The sequence below is a fragment of the Barbus barbus genome, assembly GCF_936440315.1.
Source record: "Barbus barbus genome assembly, chromosome: 49".
In the NCBI taxonomy this organism is placed as follows: domain Eukaryota; kingdom Metazoa; phylum Chordata; class Actinopteri; order Cypriniformes; family Cyprinidae; genus Barbus; species Barbus barbus.
Window position 1 is genome coordinate 10,770,609 of NC_136727.1, and position 6,000 is coordinate 10,776,608.

Here is a 6,000-nt window from a genome sequence, read left to right on the forward strand (position 1 = left end):
TGACTTTTCCTTGCAAATTCCAAGTTTATATCTCACAATTCAAATGTTAACTCAGAATTGAGATTTACACTAAGAATGACGAGAAATAACATCAGAATTGTGAGGTCTCAGATACCTTTTTTCATGCCAGAATGTGTTTCCACACAAACCAGTACGTTCTGGGTGTTAAAATGTGCCAACTTTTTGTACCCCATCAAGCATGAATGATGGGGCACAGCTGCTAGTGCCTGCTGGGCTGTAGTCGGGATATATCGACCGGACCCTGGAGAAAGGAGGAAGTGTGGATGTTGATAAATGTCCTTAAGGGAGATGATGAACGCAAGCGTGGAGGATATTCATTCTCAGGCCTCCACTGACCTCTGCGTCTGCTGAAATGATCAGTGCATCCCTGACCCATCATGTCTTCACTCATAATTATATCCAGATACAGTGCTTGTTTGTCTGGAAGAGGCTGTTATCAGAGCAGGACACATTCAGCAGATGAAAGAGGAATAAACACACAAGCCCTCGAGCCTTGTACGTATTCCCAAAGGTGGCCAGTCTCGTTTCAACCAAAATCTTTCATCTTGGCATACATGATTCACGATTGTTATTCTGGTTTATGCGTGAAAATCTCGGCGATCAGCCCGAGCGCAATCATCTCTCTTTGTGGTAGCATTTGAAAAGCTTACATGAATGAAATCACAACACAAATATGTAAGGCTATAGCAAAAAAAAAAAAAAGGTTGGTTTTTGGTTAATCAGCTAATGCTGCCAAGATTTGGCTGGTTGGTCCTGTTAGCCTCTGCTGGCAGATGCCGTAACTACACCACCATGGCACTAAGAGAATCTTTTCTCTGCTCATAGCCATCCAAATATAAAAAATTGAAGATTTTGTTGAGCTCTTGGTCATTTATTAAAGGTTTGAGGAAGTATGTATCATAGAGAGAATTCTGGCATTATGTGACAACTTTTATAGCACTGTCAACTGCATTTGTTTTTTAATATAGTTTAATTTATTTAATTTCTAAATTATTTGTTGAACACTGTATATTTAATTTAACCTAATGTAATTTTATTTTATTTTACACACCATTGAGTTTTCTGTGTAACTTGTATGAGGATTATAGGTTTGGGTTTATATATATATAAAAAAAAAAGTTAAACTATTTTATGTTATCATATTAACGTTTCAAGAAAATTAGGTAATGTATCAAATTGAATAATAAATAATTACATTGAATTTGATTTAAAATTATTTTTGCACACTATTTTATATTGTAATTTCTACAAATCTATTGGTTTTTATCTGTATAAAATCTAATATTTTATGTTTTCATATTAACGTTTCAGTACAGTGAGGTACTTCGGTAAATTGAAAAATTATTTATTTAATTTCTAAATGATTTATTGCACAGATCATTTTATTTTTAATGTACAAAGTAATAGGGTTTTAATGTAAAACATAAGGATTATGTTAGATTCAGTTTGCAAATAATATTACATTTTTTGTTGTATAAATAGGGTACTTCAACAAAATAAATAACTAGTAATTTAATTTAATTTCTAAAAGTTTTATATCACACTTTATTTTATTTAAATATTTAAATGTATTTACAAATCATTTGTTTTTTATGTGTGCAACTTGATTATTTAAGGTTGGGTTTTGTAAAGAAATAAATATTTTATGTTTTCATATTAACATTTCAATGCAAAAGCAAAGCAAATAATTAATAATTACATTTAATTTCTAAATTATTAACTGCACACTTTTTTGATTCTAATTTATTCTCTCACTATATTTAGTATTTTTGTTCTGCTGTATAAACTAAATTTTCCCCAAGGTATTAATAAATTACTTTTCTATCCTACTTCATGTTCTAATAATCCCATAGTCCCATCTCGTCCCGCGCACAAATGAGGTACACTCCTAAACACTTCCCATTTTAAATGGTGAGTAAAACTGCCTGTGTTGTTGCTCTCTGTTCTGGCTCTTGCACAAAATAAACTCGAACGAACAGCCTTGTGTCAATCAGAATAATCTTCCATTGTGACATAACATGCTTTGCACTTAATTGAGATTGACAGGACATTAGCCTCAAAAGTTTATTTTACTTCTTCATTTGATTCCAGGGGTCTTGCTAAGCTCATTTTTCTCAGGCCTTTGACAGATGTCAAAACAAGTCTTTCTCTGGTTTGTCATTTTTTTCCACTGCCTCAGTTAATTTTAAACCTGCATGCTGCCACAGATCATCGCAGTGAACCCTAGAGACATGTGGAGAACAATGTGCTCGGCCTATCTGGATCTCACGCGCTTTAAGGGGTCTAAAAGAGGTGCGTTGTAAACCAGCTCATGATGAAGGGAATGACAAATGCTTCTACTGACTCTCAGAGGTGGATAAATGACAGATAGTTCCTCTCACCCGAATAGCAGTTTGTCTCTGTTGGGGGTAAAAAGCAAAGCCGCCGTGACCATTTTTATAACATGCCCTGAAAAATATTGGAACCGCTTTCCAGACAGTTACACCCTGTTAAATTCCTAAATAGCATTAACATACGTATGGTTTTATGCAATTCATCATTTTTGAATGAGGCACGGATTTCTTACTTGTCTTGCCCAAGTTTTACTAGTTAGCAAGGTCCTGTTAATCCCTGCTGGTACATGTTGTAACTACACCATCTGCCTGCAAAAATCATTCTTTTCTATTGATGGCCTGTAAAAAGTATCTGTGCATTTTGATATATATATATATATGTTTTGTCAGGATATATATATCCCAAATTGTACTGAATCAAATAAACGTGTACATTTTGCACACGTGTTTTCTATACAATTTAACTTCCTCCATAGTTTTTTGAATGCAGCTGTGTTTTCTACCCAGCACGTTTCCTTTGTATTATCAGCATCATCATTACAGGATATGCTGATAAGAAAGCATCTGAGGTTGCTGATGAGTTGTGATCGAGCACGATAGTTTTTCCCCTTGAAAAGAGCATTTCGAAACCTTTTGATCAAATGACTGATGTTGATCCACATAATATGCTGACTAAACCAAAATGTGAATACACCATAGACACACTGGTTCCTGTTTTAACATAGAATATTTTATAATTTCATTATTCCGTAGATTAAATTAAGACATGACTGTAATGATCTGTATGAAAACAGGTCAGGGTTTGTTTGGTTGCTGACGTTATCTCAGACTTTGACTTTGAATTGACTTTGAATAACAAAACAACAAATTTAAGTTTTATGAGCTTCATTCATTTAGTAAATCATCCATCCATTCATATAATTAACAAAAATATTAGTTTAACATTTTTTATTTATTTTTCTATTTTCGTCCTTCATACACTGAAAAAAAGCAAGAAGTTAAATTTACTTAAGTTTAAGTTTTTGCACGCATATTTTTAAAGTAAAATTTAAATATGGAATTAAGTAAAGTCTAACTAAGTTATATAAAATTAGCAAAGGAAATAAGTAAATTTAACGTGGCCAGGTAGTTTGATGAGTAATTTCTACTTAATTATTTTAAGTTTACCCTGCAATACATTTCACTCATTTAAACTTTACTCAAACAACATAGCACAGGAAAAAAATGCCTATAAAGCATGTAGTTAATTTACAATCATGTATGTAAGCAAGTAGACTGCTCATTATTCATTTTAAGGAAATATGTTGACTCACTACAGTTATTAATTGAATGAACACAGAGACCTGAATACTTGGCACATGATACACAATGACGGTGACAATCAGTGAATAGTGTTTGAGTATGAATGGGTCATTTTGAGTAAAAAATGAATCCATATGTCACAAAACATCAAGTTACTTAACCTAACAACAAAAGCAACCATAAAACACTGTAAATACATCTTGAAAACAGCAAAAAAATAATAAAGTATTTAATTTAACATTAATTATTCATGCCCAAATGCATAGTTGTAGTAGTATCATGACGTTGATACTTACTTAATCTTTGTAAAAATAAACAATTCCAAGTAAATATAAGTTCTAACTTTAACGTTAAATAAATAACTTTCAATTCTACAAGCTTAAATTGAGTACTAATATTGAATTTTTTTTTATTCTTGCCTGAACTAAATTATTTAATGTAGAAATTACATAGTATTTACTTCACCACAAAATCATTTTTATCAGTGTAGAGACTTCTTACAGGATTCCATCATGTTAGTTTAAGCTGAACCTTTGAGCTTTTTCGCAAATTTCTTTACGAACATTTACAATACCAGCATCATCGTCATCAAACCCTTGTGCAGTGACTGAATATATCACACTAAAAGCGAATAAAACCCATTATAATAAATGCAACCATAATGTGCTAAAAAAAAACAGAAATATTCTTCCTTTATGCTTTCTGTATATAGAAGACAACTTTGTCAAAACAATCCCCATTCATGCAAGTAGGGATAACTGCAGGCTTGAGCAATGGGCGTGGCGAAAGGTTAGGGCGTGCCAAAAGGTAGGGGCGTGGAGAAAGGCCTTAATGATTGGTCGACAAAGCTGTCTGTCAGGGTGTGGGGGTAGGGTTAGGGGTAGATTTTGTTGTACTGATTCACCTTTCGGAACACCTCATTTCAGCACGCCCATTGCTCCAGGCTGCAGCTACCTGTAACGCCACACCAGCAGAGGGAGCTCTTGCCCTAGTACAGACTGTTACTGCTCCCTCTGCTTCTATGGTTACTTCCTGTTTGGCGGCCATATAAAGAGGGCCATGCCAAACAGGCCTTTGCGAAGTCTTGTTTCCCTGTGTTTGGACATTACTGAGCGTTTTCATTGCCTTGTTTTTGCCTTGCCTGTGTTTCGGACTCTGGATTGTTTTTCTGGTTTTTGATTGTTTGCCGCCTGCCTTGACCATTGCCTGTGTTTTTGTCTACTCTCTTGCCTTGCCCTGGATATTATTGTTTGCTGGTGATCGACCCTGCCTGCCTTGACCACGATCTGTATAATAAAGCTTGCGTTTGGATCTTATCCCTGTTGTCACGCTCCAGTCCTCATTACAGAAGACTTCGCCTACCACAGATCCAGCAGCTTTACCATCAACCATGAATCCTGAGGATTGTCTCGTGCGCCTCCGTCAAGGTGAGCTGCCCATTGAAGATTATGTGGCTAAGTTTTGTGAACTTTCCTACCAGACAGACTTTAAGGAAAGCTTCTTGAAAGACATTTTTCGGTTTGGACTAAGTAAAGAAATATCAAACTTAATGCCACGAAATACCCATCACTGGACTCTTACTCGTTATATTGATTTTGCTTTGTGTTTGAGTGGCTCTGCACTTACTGTGGGGACTGCTGATGAGGAACCCGGCTACCCTCCGGCATCCTCCACACCAGAGTATTCGAACGTCATGTCTGGAATTATTCACGTCACGTCAGAGTCTACACAGCCTGCTCATGTCATTCCTGCCAAGCCAAGGCGAACTCACGTCAAACCTAAGTCTACTCATGTCATGCTTTCCAAGCCACAGTCTGCTCACGTCAGGCCTGCCAAGTCACACTCTGTTCATGTCATGCCTACCAAGCCACAGTCTGCTTTCTTCACGTCTGCTAAGCCACAGCCTGCAAATGTTGCGTCTGTCAAGCCAGGACTTACTCACGTCACCTCTGTCAAGGCAAATCCTGCTAACATCATGCCTACTAACCCGAAATCTCCCAACATCACGCCTGCCACGCCCCAGCTTGCTAATGTCATGTCTGGTACACCAGGACCTACTCGCGTCATGCCAGTTAAGTCACAGTTCACTCCTGTCATGTTAAACGCGTCACTGTCTGATTACATATCTACCAACCCAGAGTCTGATGATGTCATGTCTGCTACCCCAGGGCCTGCTCACGTTATGCTGGCTACTCAGGAGATTCTCCATAACATGGCCGCTATTCAAGAGCTCCATCGTAAGATAGCTGCTACACAAGAGTCTCTTGGGAAAATGGCCGCAGTTTTAGAGCCTGCTCGCGTCATGCCTGCCCAGCCAGAGCCTGCTCGCGTCATGCCTGCCCAG